This window comes from Schistocerca gregaria, chromosome 2, assembly GCF_023897955.1.
Source record: "Schistocerca gregaria isolate iqSchGreg1 chromosome 2, iqSchGreg1.2, whole genome shotgun sequence".
Lineage (NCBI taxonomy): Eukaryota > Metazoa > Arthropoda > Insecta > Orthoptera > Acrididae > Schistocerca > Schistocerca gregaria.
The window spans coordinates 878,399,539-878,415,398 of record NC_064921.1 but is presented as its reverse complement, the minus strand read 5'-3'; the positions used below and the strand labels follow the sequence as shown (position 1 = coordinate 878,415,398).

Sequence of the window (15,860 nt, the reverse complement as noted above, 5' to 3'; positions counted from 1 at the left end):
TCTTGTTTCGTTTGTTTGGTGGAAAAGTTGTGCTGAATTCTAGTGATGTAAACATACACCATTACATTTAATTATATAACATTTGTACTCCTCTCTACCACTCAACATAGGCTTCGCAAAAGGCAACACGAGAAGATTAAATAAGAATTTCATTTGCTAACAAATTAATGTATTTATATTAGTCTAGATATTTTTCATCAATAATTTCAAAGAAATTGCGTTCGTTGCTATTTTATTATGCTCAGTTCCGAACTTTTGTGTACCCTTTGGCACATATATAATTTTTCGAATGATCAGACGTACCACCTATGTAATAATGTGCTGTATGCGTGACACATGCACCAAACGCAAAAAAAAAGAAGCTCGAAGAAAAAAAAAAAACGCCGTCTACTTCATTGATAAAGTAAGTAAATGCAGCGTGTCTTTTCAGTCGTCCATCACCTACTGTGTGTGTCCGAAGATCTGCAGCTAGCACTCAGTGCCGTGTGCAAGGTGCTGAGAACAGGTCCAGCAAGTTACGGCAGCAAGGGAACAAGCTGCCAACTCTTGCAACGGTCGTTCTGTGACCCCGAAATGTTAACGTCGCTAATAAAACAACGGAGTGTGACGCGGGAAGCTTAAAAGCTTTGCGGCATTGCCACACTGTGTATAGCTCCCCCGTGGCGCAACGAAAGGCAACGGGTTAACTCTTCGGAAGATTCGCATGTACTGCAACGAGATGTGATATCTCACGAACACTAATCTGCATCAGCATCGTTATAATCATCGAGCATTCTACAGCCACTGCTGATAACGACCTCTACGCTTTTGCATGTCATACAGGTGTGGTGTCACAAGGCTTAGGCCTATCCCACCCCTCATTAAATCGACCAAGACTTACACGAAAAATTGTAAAAAAAGTTATTATTATCATGTTCTGTAAGTTTGTTTTTGGATTTTCAGAAATACTGTGGGAAGAAAGTTTATTCATGTTGCAGATAACGTGGAAGACATTGCCCAACGATCACCACGAAAGTTCGACGTAGCGGCAAGTGGGCAAGGAATAAAACGAATGCTGCAAACTACCGCGAGCCATGGAAGAGCCTGGGCCGCGACGGCGTCGAGCTTCCTAGGTCGTCGTTGGACAACGTCAGAGGAAGAGATATTCTGCTTTCTCTTTGTAAACAGATCGATCGAGTCTTAAAAAGTTCATGTAAAAAGTGTAGGCGGGTGACACATTAGGTGGGACCCGATGCCTGTAATACTTCCACAGTTATTAAAAAGGTGTTAAACGGCAAAACCAATAGATCATCATTTATATAGATAAAAAGTAGTAAATATATAGGAAAGGAAGAGTTGCGGCGTCAGAACGAAAAGTGATACATCGCTCAGCAACGTAGAAGGACGTAAACCGCGGGCGTTACATGGTGAAAACAAATCAGCTGATGAAACAGTAAGTCTGTAATTAAGCATAAAGCCTCGTAACACTGCACAGGCTTCAGCGACATAGACCTATGATGCTCCGCCGTATTTCCAATGTAGTCCACCAAATTCCCATTAGCTCGACTCAACTTTTATTGTGTTCCGTCCCCCTCCTCCTGAAAGCCCCTCCCACTTCCATTTCGTTTTAATTTGCCACAGTTACGTCTTCCACTACAATTTGCCTCCTGATCCATTTGCTTGTTTCCTTACGTTGTCTGCATGGTTATCAAATCATCTCTCCCCGTTGTCCGATGACCTAACCACTAATGATAAATACACTGACGAAAAAAATCGCAGTACCAAAAAATAACTAATGTACAATAACGAAATTGCGGGAATACATTTGTCTGGGTAACATATTTAAGTGATTAATATTGCAAGACCACAGGTTAATGCAAGTGGTATATCAGTAATTGCAAGTGAGATATATTGGTACATTAAGAACCGGTATAACCGCCAGAATGTTGAATATAAGAATGAAAACGTGCATGCATTGCGCAGCACAGGTGCTTGCTGGATGTCAGCACCCGGACGGACTTCCATACCTGTTGCACTTGGTCAGTCAATACAGGGACTGTTAAAGCTGTTTGTGGATGAGGCTGGAGTTGTAATCCGAAGACGTGGTCGATTGTAAACAGATATGGTGATCGAGTAGGCCAAGGCATCATTTCGGCACTCTGTAGAGCATGCTGGATTAAAACAGCCGTATGTGAGTGCGCGCTATCACGTCGGAAAACACCTCTGGATTATCAGACGACGCTGCGATGGCAGATTTAGTTTTGAGTTTTATTTGCGCAGGGGATTTTTATCGCTTGATCTAAGTGTTTGTCCTTTTTTGTGCTGGGTCTGGCCTTTGGCCTACCAGTTTAGACTGGAGTTTTTAGTGCGTTTCTTGGTGGTTGGCTTTTCCTTCTTTTTTTCTATGGTCGGCCAACCATTGTCACAGTCGATGTGATTTTAATTCCTTTTGTCTGGTCTCTGTCTGTATCCTTCTTGTTCTGTGTCGTCTCTTGTCATCTCCATTGTTTGGTTTCTTTTTTCCTTGTGAGTGTTTCAAGTTCAAAGAAAAAGGGATCGATGGCCCTAGTAATCTGGTCCCTTCACTCCCACAAACCAACCAAACAACTTCAACTTTTGTAGTCCTGTCTTCCTCAATTGCGTGTAATATTACGGTGTATTGACATTTTTTACTTATGGTCCGTCTGACGGCAACTGAATAAAACACAATTTTAGTGCCATACGCGTTTCGCCTTTATTTTCTGCAAGGCATCATCAGTGGCCTGGAATATGTACATATGTTGCCTATTTAATTTACATTTTTGTCACTGTGCCTATAGGTTATAAACAGTTCTGGTGGTTGGTATTTCCTATTAAGTAGTAATGTTTTGAACTGTACTTACAGGTTGCGTGGACAATTTCTTACATATTACGCTCCTGTTGCGTTTTTGGTGTTTTTCTTCTTCTTATGAACACCGATTTGCGGTTTTTTCCCACATTCCACAGCACTATGAACTGAACGCTTGTTTTAATGCAATGTTTTGGTTTCTGTTGCCGACTGTCAAATGTTTTTGCCAAAGATCGAGTGTTATTGCCAAACTTATGAGTGTAATTATTGAAGTATCTGTGGTCTGTTCGTGTATGCATTTGTGTGTGCTTTTCAGCGAAGCGGCTTTGTCCCATAGATACCACAAGATACAACAGTATGAGGTTAGGTTTGCTAAAACATCTCGCAGCTAGACATGGAGACAGCACTTGATAACACGAGTCTGTCAAATTTGGGAAGACGCTTTCGTCATGGTATTTAACAATGAGCTGCAAGAGTTCTTATGGTCTCGATAGATGAATGGAGTCCGCCGTTGAAAGCAGAGTTATGCATACTGTAACGCTACCGGCTTTTGGAGCCATATGTTGACTCCCACGTATCACATCTCAGTTGAGCAAAGATACAGTAACTAACGCATGACATCGTAAGGTGGAGTGAAGTAGGAGCGACAGATACTGCGACTGATTTATAGCAATTCTGGGAAATTGCTCCCCTCTCAGTCAGCGCAACGAAATTTATTTTGGTTTATCAGTTACTACGAAACTGACATTCATATTTTTTATAGTGATATGGAAAGTGCTCTTAGTATTGCGGTATCACTACGTAATGAAAACATCATTATTAACTTTGAGAAAACATTTAAGTAACTAGAAATAGCTGAGTCACTTCGTGTGTCATCGGTTTCGCGCCGACTACCGACTAGCGACATATTTCGCCACGAACTGTTCCGTTGTTGGTGGAGACGTCGCACAGATAGGTTGGATGGCTTTCTGAGAGCGGTTAACGGCTCGACTCTGCTAGCATTGCAGGGAATAACTGAGTTGAGGAAAGTGTAATTTGGTTTTTGAAATGTTAACAATATGCATTACCTTATTGAAAATGAGAAAGAATTGTATTTTTACAGGTAAGAATGATTAGTAACTTTGCGTCTTACTTCTGTAGACGTGCACATTTACGACACCACATCATTGTACAGTTCTCAGTTTTATATGGAGGAAAGTGCACAGTAAAAAATGACTGTCGTCCGAAAATATGATTTCAATGTGAGAGAACCTAAACCTCTTTCTTGGCTGTGCTGCTAAGGTCTCACAGCAAAAGGAGCGCACTCAAGATCGTCCTCTCTCTGTGTTTGGACGCCATCGCTTGAAAATGCCAGGTTAATGGACGTTTCGCTTTCACGCGGCATATCAAAACTAGGCCACTTACACGTCCCGCTACCGCAGTACAAATGGAACCAGTTGCGTACCATCTGTAGGACCACGGAGTGTGAAATGGCAATAACGTCTAACATTCTTACGTCATATTCAGCTGCGTTGGACTTTCTTATGAGACTTGGCGTAGTACCTTGTTCACCATCCACATCAGGACTGTAAATTTTGTCAAAACAGCATCGCAGCAGAGCCCTCTTGTGCCGCGAAGAAAGCCGAAGTTTTTAGTTTTAAAGGTGTATACATAGGATAAAATTTTGTGAGAAAATTTTATACTAAACCAGAGGTCGTCAAATGTAGTATTGATTGAATAGTAGCGTCGCTGCTCAACTGCGATCTCTGGTTCAAGGTGTTATGAGTAATATGTTAGAGCAGACTTAGAGAGTCTCAAGCGTAAAGACGTGTTGTATCTGATGACTGCTGGATATATACTTATTCGCTACGGGCGGTAAGGAATTTTTATTTGCAAGACACCATACTGGAAATAATTAAGGTAAAGAAAGTTGTTATGTTATCATTGAAATGAGAGTATTCTTAAGTGATGATTGAGACAATGTATAGCATTCACATCCAGTGATTTTGTAAAGCTAATTGTTGATGTATAATCAGTTTATTGTCTGTTAATTGTGAGCGTTATTAATTTTTAAAGAGTCAAAATACTAGTTTTAAAGTTAGTGCCATATTGTTACTTACCACAAGTCAGTAAAAGTCAATACCAATTCCCAGACCCATGTTATTTTTGATTAACTATTTTGCTCAAGAACTTATTGTCTCAGTCATGTTCGATTTAATTAAAATGTTTGCTGAACAACAGCCTTGCGCAATAGCTGTACGCTAACTATTCAGTTTAAAGTACTAACACAGAGCAGTGCGAAGAGCATTACCATTGCGCAGATAAAGGTAAGAAATCTCATTATTTCAGAAATAGCATTCATTAAGCATAGGGACCATTACTTTCAAATTGATCAAGTTTTGTTTTATTACCAGGGCCAATTTCAAATCAATAGTGTTGCATCAGATTCAGTTTTTGTGTTAAGCAAATGTACGGAGTTATAGTTTGGTCTAAATTTATTGACAGTTTACATTCTCGCATTCAGAACAGTTCAGTACAGGGCGAAGCGCATAAGCGGCGAGATAAAATACTCGTTCCCATGCCCTTCCTATTCTAACAGATGTGTTGCAGGCTACTGTCAGTTACGTTACTACAAAAGTACATGTTTCAGCTTTTCATACAATAAGTAGTACCTTCCGTTCGTTTAAGCATTTTTCCTCCTTCCTCTTCTGCCCCCTCCACCATAGTCCCCCCCCCCCCCCCCCCCCCCCACTAGACCCTTAGTTTACCCTTCCTGAGTTTTGTAACCTGTCACAAAAAAGACCCCCTACTAAAATATCAGCCAGTGAGCACGACCTTGCTGCCGTGTCCCAGTAATGAAAGTATTTCTTGGTCAGATTCTCTTTATGTTTCCATATGTTATCGCACAGTAAAAATAGCTTCATTGTGTATGGTGGTATTCACATCGCTGCGTGAGTACTCTCATATATCAAAGATGGACTGGCAGAAAGAAATCTTTCTCTTGAGAATAATTTTATTTTTATAGCAACATAAAGATATACTTATTGAATAGGTAGTTATTTAACATAATGTACACCAAATTACACTGCCTCACATAGAAGTGAAGCACCCATAAGATGGTCGGATGTTAATATAACATCGTACACGCACATATCGTACGCAGCTCGTGGTCTTGCCGTAGCGTTCTCGCTTCCCGCGCAGAGAACACAGTGAAACTTAAGTTCTATGTACTGACTTGGCAGAAAATCCTAAGAAATTTTGGTCCTATTTCAAGGCGGTAGGTGGATCAAAACAAAATGTCCAGACACTCTGTGACCAAAATGGTACTGAAACAGACGATGACAGACTAAATGCCGAAATACTAAATGTCTTCTTCCAGAGCTGTTTCACAGAGGAAGACTGCACTGTAGTTCCTTCTCCAGATTGTCGCACAGATGACAAAATGGTAGATATCGAAATAGACGACAGAGGGATAGAGAAACATTTAAAATCGCTCAAAAGAGGAAAGGCCGCTGGACCTGATGGGATACAAGTTCGATTTTACAAAGAGTACCCGAAGGAATTTGCCCCCCTTCTTGCAGCGGTGTACCGTAGGTCTCTAGAAGAGCGAAGCGTTCCAAAGGATTGGAAAAGGGCACAGGTCATCCCCGTTTTCAAGAAGGGACGTCAAACACATGTGCACAACTACATGCCTATATCTCTAACGTCACTCAGTTGCAGAATTTTGGAACACGTATTATGTTCGAGTATAATGACTTTTCTGGAGACTAGAAATCTACTCTGTAGGAATCAGCATGGGTTTCGAAAAAGACGGTCGTGTGAAACCCAGCTCTCGCTATTCGTCCACGAGACTCAGAGGACCATAGACACGGGTTCACAAGTAGATGCCGTGTTTCTTGACTTCCGCAAGGCGTTTGACACAGTTCCCCACAAATATTTATTGAACAAAGTAAAAGCATACGGACTATCAGACCAATTGTGTGATTGGATTGAGGAGTTCCTAGATAACAGAACGCAGCATGTCATTCTCAATGGAGAGAAGTCTTCCGAAGTACGAGTGATTTCAGGTGGTCCGCAAGGGAGTGTCATAGGACCGTTGATATTCACAATATACATAAATGACCTTGTGGATGACATCGGAAATTCACTGAGGCTTTTTGCAGATGACGCTGTGATGTATCGAGAGGTTGCAACAATGAAAAATTGTACTTAAATGCAGGAGGATCTGCAGCGAATTGACGCATGGTGCAGGGAATGGCAATTGAATCTCAATGTAGACAAGTGTAATGTGCTGCGAATATATAGAAAGATAGATCCCTTATCATTTAGCTACAAAATAGCAGGTCAGCAACTGGAAGCAGTTAATTGCACAAATTATCTGGGAGTACGCATTAGGTGTGATTTAAAAGGGAATGATCATATAAAGTTGATTGTCGGTAAAGCAGATGCCAGACTGAGATTCATTGGAAGAATCCTAAGGAAATGCAATCCGAAAACAAAGGAAGTAGTTTACAGTACGCTTGTTCGCCCACTGCTTGAATACTGCTCAACAGTGTGGGATCCGTACCAGATAGGGTTGATAGAAGAGATAGAGAAGATCCAACGGAGAGCAGCGCGCTTCGTTACAGGATCATTTAGTAATCGCGAAAGCGTTACGGAGATTATAGATAAACACCAGTGGAAGACTCTGCAGGAGAGACGCTCAGTAGCTCGGTAGGGGCTTTTGTTGAATTTTCGAGAACATACCTTCACCGAAGAGTCAAGCAGTATATTGTTCCCTCCTACGTATATCTCGCGAAGAGACCATGAGGATAAAATCAGAGAGATTAGAGCCCACACAGAAGCATACCGACAATCCTTCTTTCCACGAACAATACGAGACTGGAATAGAAGGGAGAACCGATAGAGGTACTCAGGGTACCCTCCGCCACACACCATCAGGTGGCTTGGGGAGTATGGATGTAGATGTAGAAAGGATGAAGAGAATTTGGGGAGAACAGAGAAAGAAGAAATCATGACTACTCAAGTACAACCGCTCTCTTAAAAGGGAGTAACCCCCCTGGGTTCCTACATCTGGCAAGGGTTTATTTGGTTAGGTCTTGACCACCAGATCTTAGAGGTGGTCTGTAATTTCGATAATTTTTTTTATCAAACAACCTCTCTCCCTCTATTCCCACCTGTTAAGAGTCTCTCTAAAATTAAGTTATTTATGTCACTACTTAAGCTGTAGGTGTATTCGACTGTTTATCCCTATCGTCCTATCAGCTGATCGTCCCCCTCTTTAGGGCAAGTGGTACTGTTTCCTCTTGCTTTCTCTACAGTGTGTTCTATACTCACATTCATCATAAAATGTCTACTGTCTAGAAAGTTCCTTACTACTGTCCCCACCCCCATCCACATCTTCCATTCGGTGTGTGGAATTACACTCTGTGTTCAAGAGAAATACATGATACTGTGGTAATATGTTTTGGTGTAAGATACTGTGTGAGGGTGGCTTTCTTTTTACTCACACTGTACATGAAATTTTACGATGCATCATTTTGTGAGGTGATGTTTACCTGCTAGTATACGCTATTTTTGCTTTTATCTGTTAACCTAACAACATGCTAGCCGAATGATATATTCTAGCTGACTTATTTTTCGGCAATTACGATGTTTTGTAATACATAAAATTTCGCCAGTGTGGCTTTATCTGGTGTTTTGATATCATTAAATTGTTTTCGGCAGTTATGATGTATTTTAGATTAAAAAAGCTGCCAGTGTGACATTTTTTGATGTATTACGTTTGTAGATATGGAATTTCACGATCTAGCTCATAATGTACAGTGTTTACTGGGAACCAAATATTATAATGTATCTCGTAGTAGATTGATACTGCCATTGCTAGCATATACTAGAGTTCTATCTCTGACATGGCATTGTCTTTGACTGTATCCGTTACAGTTCGTCTTAGTGACATCTGTCAGTATTACCTTCCATTCGGAAAGTGGGTGCACTCAGCGACTGTTATGAGAGTAATAATTCATAGAGTGCACTAATCAGTCGTCCTTTTTTAGATTTTATTACGCAAATCCAGATTTCGGCTAGTAGCTACCCATTCTCAGTGCTAAAAATGCAAGAAGTACGTAGTCAGTTGATATAATAAAAAATTACAACTAATGGTATAACTTATATGGCTTGTATATCACATAGCACTATTTTCTATTCTCAGTGCATGTAAGTCCCTGTTGATCGGGCGTCAGTCACAGTTCTCTGAATACTACTGTATAAAGAAGGTAGGCTGTGTGGAGAACACATTGGTTGGTTGTATGGCACCCTCTAAAAGACTATATATATAATATTTAAGGGAGGTAAAACACTTCAAGTTTACATCGAATTATATAAAATAAAAAGCACTCCGTCTTCAGGCCACGAGTGGCCTACCGGGACCATCCGACCGCCGTGTCATCCTCAGTAGAGGATGCGAATAGGAGGGGCGTGGGGTCACATTACCACTCTCCCGGCCGTTATGGTGGTATTCTTGACCGAAGCCGCTACTATTCGGTCGAGTAACTCCTCAGTTGACATCACGAAGCTGAGTGCACTCCGAAAAATGGCAACAGCGCATAACGGCCTGGATGGTCACCCATCCAAATGCCGACCACGCCCGACAGCGCTTAACTTCGGTGATCTCACGGGAACCGGTGTATCCACTGCGGCAAGGCCGTTGCCGTATATAAAATAAAACACAAGTAAAATTCTTTACATTGCTGTCTGACTTGTTTCACGTTTGCTAGTAAATATAGAAAATATATGTAAAAAAATTCCCAGGTTCACTCCTTGTGAGACAGTTGTTTTATTCTTTAAGTATCTGAGTAACGTCAGATGGGTAAAACCTTTTTCAAAAATTATTTATAAGACACAAGAAGGTACATTCTATATGCAACTACTAGCGTTGATTTGATTTAAATGTTTTTATCTTTGTATTATTTTTCTCCCTGTATTTAAACATCATAACAGGTATATAAAGGGAGAGAAGGAAACGTAGTAGGTGAATATGGACTGGGCCAAAGAAATGAAAGAGGAAGCCGCCTGGTAGAATTTTGCTCAGAGCACAACTTAATCATAGGTAACACTTGGTTCAAGAATCATAAAAGAAGGTTGTATACATGGAAGAAGTCTGGAGATACTGACAGGTTTCAGATTGATTATGTAATGGTAAGACAGAGATTTAGGAACCAGGTTTTAAATTGTAAAACATTTCCAGGGGCAGATGTGGACTCTGACCACAATCTATTGGTTGTGACCTGTAGATTAAAACTGAAGAAAATGCAAAAAGGTGGAAATTTAAGAAGATGGGACATGGATAAACTAAAAGAACCAGAGGTTGTAAAAAGTTTCAGGGAGAGCATAAGGGAGCAATTGACAGGAATTGGGGAAAGAAATGCAGTAGAAGAAGAATGGGTGGCTTTGAGGGTTGAAGTAGTGAAGGCACCAGAAGATCAAGTAGGTAAAAAGGTGAGGGCTAGTAGAAATCCTTGGGTAACAGAAGAAATATTGAATTTAATTGATGAAAGGAGAAAATATAAAAATGCAGTAAATGAAGCAGGCAAAAAGGAATACAAATGTCTGAAAAATGAGATCGACAGGAAGTGCAAAATGGCTAAGCAGGGATGGCTAGAGGACAAATGTAAGGATGTAGAGCCTTATCTCACTAGAGGTAAGGTAATTCTGCCTAAAGGAAAATTAAAGAGACCTTTGGAGAGAAGAGAACCACTTGTATGAACATCAAGAGCTCAGATGGAAACCCAGTTCCAAGCAAAGAAGGGAAAGCAGAAAGATAGAAAGGGGTATATGGAGGGTCTATACAAGGGCGATGTACTTGAGGACAATATTATAGAAATGGAAGAAGATGTAAATGAAGATGAAATGGGAGATACGATATTGCGTGAAGAGTTAGACAGAGCACTGAAAGACCTGAGTCGAAACAAGGCCCCCGGAATAGACAACATTCCATTGGAACTACTGACGGCCTTGGGAGAGCCAGTCATGACAAAACTCTACCATCTGGTGAGCAAGATGTATGAGACAGGCGAAATACCCTCAGACTTCAAGAAGAATATAATAGTTCCAATCCCAAAGAAAGCAGGTGTTGACAGATGTGAAAATTACCGACCTATCAGTTTAATAACTCACTGCTGCAAAATACTAACGCGAATTCTTCACAGACAAATGGAAAAACTGGTAGAAGCCGACCTCTGGGAAGATCAGTTTGGATTCCGTAGAAATGTTGGAACACGTGAGGTAATACTGACCCTACGACTTATCTTAGAGGCTAGATTAAGGAAGGGCAAACCTACGTTTCTAGCATTTGTAGACTTAGAGAAAGCTTTTGACAATGTTGACTGGAATATTCTCTTTCAAATTCTGAAGGTGGCAGGGGTAAAATACAGGGAGCGAAAGGCTATTTACAATTTGTACCGAAACCAGATGGCAGTTATAAGAGTCGAGGGACACGAAAGGGATGCAGTGGTTGGGAAGGGAGTGAGACAGGGTTGTAGTCTCTCCCCGATGTTATTCAATCTGTATATTGAGCAAGCAGTAAAGGAAACAAAAGAAAAATTTGGAGTAGGTATTAAAATCCATGGAGAAGAAATAACAACTTTGAGGTTCGCCGATGACATCGTAATTCTGTCAGAGACAGCAAAGGACTTGGAAGAGCTGTTGAACGGAATGGACAGTGTCTTGAAAGGAGGATATAAGATGAACATCAACAAAAGCAAAACGAGGATAATGGAATGTAGTCAAATTAAATCGGATGATGCCGAGGGAACTAGATTATGAAATGAGACACTTAAAGTAGTAAAGGAGTTTTGCTATTTTGGGAGCAAAATAACTGATGATGGCCGAAGTAGAGAGGATATAAAATGTAGACTGGCAATGGCAAGGAAAGCGTTTCTGAAGAAGAGAAATTTGTTAACATCGAGTATAGAGTTAAGTGTCAGGAAGACATTTCTGAAAATATTTGTATGGAGTGTAGCCATGTATGGAAGTGAAACATGGACGATAAATAGTTTGGACAAGAAGAGAATAGAAGCTTTCGAAATGGGGTGTTACAGAAGAATGCTGAAGATTCGATGGGTAGATCACATAACTAATGAGGAGGTATTGAATAGGATTGGGGAAGAGAAGTTTGTGGCACAACTTGACCAGAAGAAGGGATCGGTTGGTAGGACATGTTGTGAGGCATCAAGGGATCACAAATTTAGTATTGGAGGGCATTGTGGAGGGTAAAAATCGTAGAGGGAGACCAAGAGATGACTACACTAAGCAGATTCAGAAGGATGTAGGTTGCAGTAGGTACTGGGAGATGAAGCAGATTGCACTGGATAGAGTAGCATGGAGAGCTGCATCAAACCAGTCTCAGGACTGAATACCACCACAACAACAACAGGTATATTGTTTCTCTTAGTTACTAAATAGTCCATAGATGGCGCCAAATGTCAGCCAGATGGATGGTTAATGTAACTTTGCTATTCCGTTACAGATGGAGAGGGTACTAGTCTCTTTGTTACTTCAAACCGATTTTTCTTATAAATACAATATAATTTATGTATCTGTTAGTTTGTTACTATCTGTCGATGTGGACTTGCTTCTCGACGAAAATATTGTAAACAGTTATTATTGTGAGAATTTTTTTACGTACTATGATGGGCTTAAAACAGAAAATTACTTTTGTTCAAATTATGGTATAACTTTCCTGCTGTTTATGGCAGTAAATTAAATAACAATTCCGCAACGAGTGTGGCGCATTGACAGAAGAGATTATATGTTACGAGGTATCTGCAGACTCAGTTCTGCTGCGGTATGGATAACATGTGCATCACAGTTGACTGAACTCTGTGCTTCAAGAAACATTGCCATAACACCAGGCTGAAAGTTAGTTCACGGAATAACATCTTGAGGAAGCTCACAACCACCGCCTGGGGAGCAAGTCCTCCTGTCCTGAGAATTTCGGCTCTTGCTTTGTGTGTCCGCTGAAGAGTATGCTTCACCTGTGTGGAGTGCATCCACTCACACCAAACAGGTTGATATTGTAATCAATGAGACCGTCCGAATCTTGTCGGGATGTATGATGCCAACTCCAGTCAATAGAATCTACCCGATTGTTGGAATAGATCCCCCCACTATCACGAGGGATGTTGTTGCTGATGTAGAGAGGGCTAAGCAAACTTATGAGCCCAGACATCCAATGCGTGATCACCAGGCTGTGGTCCGTCGACTGCAGTCGAGAAAGAGCTTCATCGCCAGGACTCAACCACTAGAGGGAACACCAGAGTCTAAACGCATCACCAGGTGGAAGATGATCCCTGTGAAGGAAGAGATAGCTCCAGTAAATGATTTGCCCTACCCTATTTGGAGCTCGTTCAGTCGTCTTAGGGTGGGCGTTCCTCTTAGTAAGACCAACATGCGAAAATGGGGCATTCTTCCAGCTGACGGAGATACATCCTGCGAGTGCGGAACTACACAAGACCTGACAACCCCTGCTAATTTGTCCTCAACTTGAACAACCCTGCACAACACAGGACCTGAACTAGTGAACAAACAAGGCTATCGGAGTTGCTACCTTCTGGAAATGCTGACCGGACGCGGAAATGAATGACAGTGGGAATAAAATGGCAAAGCAACTGAGAACGTGCTCAAAAATTGAAATACGCGGGACACTCCGATTCCTGCGGCCTAAACGTCTAAATTGGACGCAGATTCATACTGAAATTCTGTTGTTGTATGGACCAAATGAATTCGTGTCCAGCCGTAGTAAAGTGGTGCCAACAAGTTGACCAAGACAGCAAGGACGTGGGTAATGCTGATCGGGAAGTCCAGATCTTGGATCGTGCGATTTCCATCTTTTCGATAAATTCAAAGAACATCTGGGGCACAGAGACTTTCCAACTATGAGGGCGATCGTTATAGCGGTTCTGGAACGGCTCTTTGACCAAGGAGCGGATGTCTGTCGCCGAGAAACTGGACGACTGATAAAACTTCCCGACCGTTGTTCACAGAGACTAGTGACTAAGTCGAAAAATAGTGTCAAGTATCTGTGACACTTCGAGGTGGATTGTAACATTCAATAAAAATTACTTGGCTTACCATAACAGTATGTAACTTTGTTCCTGGAATTCCCTTGTAAGAAACGCGCGTTTCATCCTGCCCCATCCTTGCCATCATCGTGACAAACTCCAGGCTGTCTTCCTATTTTTAGCTTCTGTACCACAGGTAAGCGACCCACCTTGACCTCTCGCTGACCTGGCGGGGAGGAGATGTTAGTAGGACAAGTGGTCACCAAGGCCGGCGCCAGCTGCCTGCCCGTCTGGTCCTCGGCTGGAGGCGGGAATGCGGACGCGACACGCCCTGACATCTGGAGCAGCAGTTCCAAACACGTGACCGTCGAACTCCCGTCCTTAGAGGTCAGCTCAGTGGCATGTGTGTTTCAATTTGCTGCTGTTTCTGTGATCACTGACTGGTTTTAACAATCGATTAGTCAGCCGATTGTTTTTCCGTCCACTCAGTTTTTCAGTCGAATGAAACATGCGAATGAAACCACGGCCGTGTCAGCTATAGGGAGCTATTCCGTGATGGTGTCACAAACTTTCAGGGATGATGAAGAAGGCTAAATGTATCAGTTTGAGACAAAGGATCCTGGTCCGAAAACGATCGAGTCGAGACTTATAAGCGAAAATCGTTCTGATACTTCTGAAAGTGGAGTACATGTACCGGTACTGTCGCTATAAAGACTGTAGGACAGGCATTTTTCAGAGGTGCTAGAATGGACCAAAACACGATAGAAATGCCTACTAAACATCGACACTGCAATGCATGCCTTATGAACTATGAACACTCATCTTCGATAATGTGAAGCAGATTTCCTCTTCTCAAAAAGTGCTCGTAGCTCTTCAGGTATGATCCTAGAGCCCATTTCTCTATATCTACATCTACATACATACTCCGCAATCCTTCATACGGTGCGTGGCGGAGGGTACCTCGTACCACAACTAGCATCTTCTCTCCCTGTTCCACTCCCAAGCAGAACGAGGGAAAAATGACTGCCTGTATGCCTCTGTACGAGCCCTAATCTCTCTTATCTTATCTGTGTGGCCTTTCCGCGAGATGTAAGTTGGCGGCAGTAAAATTGTACTGCAGTCAGCCTCAAATGCTGGTTCTCTAAATTTCCTCAGTAGCGATTCACGAAAAGAACGCCTCCTTTCCTCCAGAGACTCCCACCCGAGATCTTGAAGCGTTTCCGTAACACTCGCGTGATGATCAAACCTAGCAGTAACAAATCTAGCAGCCCGCCTCTGAATTGCTTCTATGTTCTCCCTCAATCCGACCTGATAGGGATCCCAAACGTTCGAGCAGTACTCAAGAATAGGTCGTATTAGTGTTTTACAAGCGGTCTCCTTTACAGATGAACCACATCTTCCCAAAATTCTACCATTGAACCCCACAACTGCCCTTACATGCTTGTCCCACTTCATATCGCTCTGCATGTTACGCCCAAATATTTAATCGACGTGACTGTGTCATGCGCTACACTACTAATGGAGTATTCAAACATTACAGGTTTCTTTTTCCTATTCATCTGCATTAATTTACATTTATCTATATTTAGAGTTAGCTGCCATTCTTTACACCAATCACAAATCCTGTCCAAGTCATCTTGTATCCTCCTACAGTCGGTCAACGACGACACCTTCCCGTACACCACAGCATCATCAGCAAACAGCCGCACATTGCTATCCACACTATCCAAAAAGTCATTTATGTAGATAGAAAACAACAGCGGACCTACCACACATCCCTGGGGCACTCCAGGTGATACCCTCACCTCCGATGAACACTCACCATCGAGGACAACGTACTGGGTTCTATTACTTAAGAAATTTTCGAGCCACTCACATACTTGGGAACCAATCCCATATGCTCTTACCTTAATTAGGAGTCAAACGCTTTCCGGAAGCCAAGGAATATGGTATCCGTCTGATACCCTTCATCCATGGTTCGCAAGATATCATGTGAAAAACGGACGAGTTGCGTT

At 41.9% G+C, this 15,860-nt stretch overlaps 1 protein-coding gene and 1 pseudogene across 1 annotated transcript in view; both read right to left on the bottom strand.

Moving 5' to 3' along the window:
• Positions 1-15,860, bottom strand: part of LOC126335283 (carboxypeptidase B-like) — a 231,396-nt gene that overhangs the window by 168,878 nt on the left and 46,658 nt on the right. The window lies entirely within an intron of this gene.
• Positions 9,379-9,496, bottom strand: LOC126337441 (5S ribosomal RNA; annotated as a pseudogene).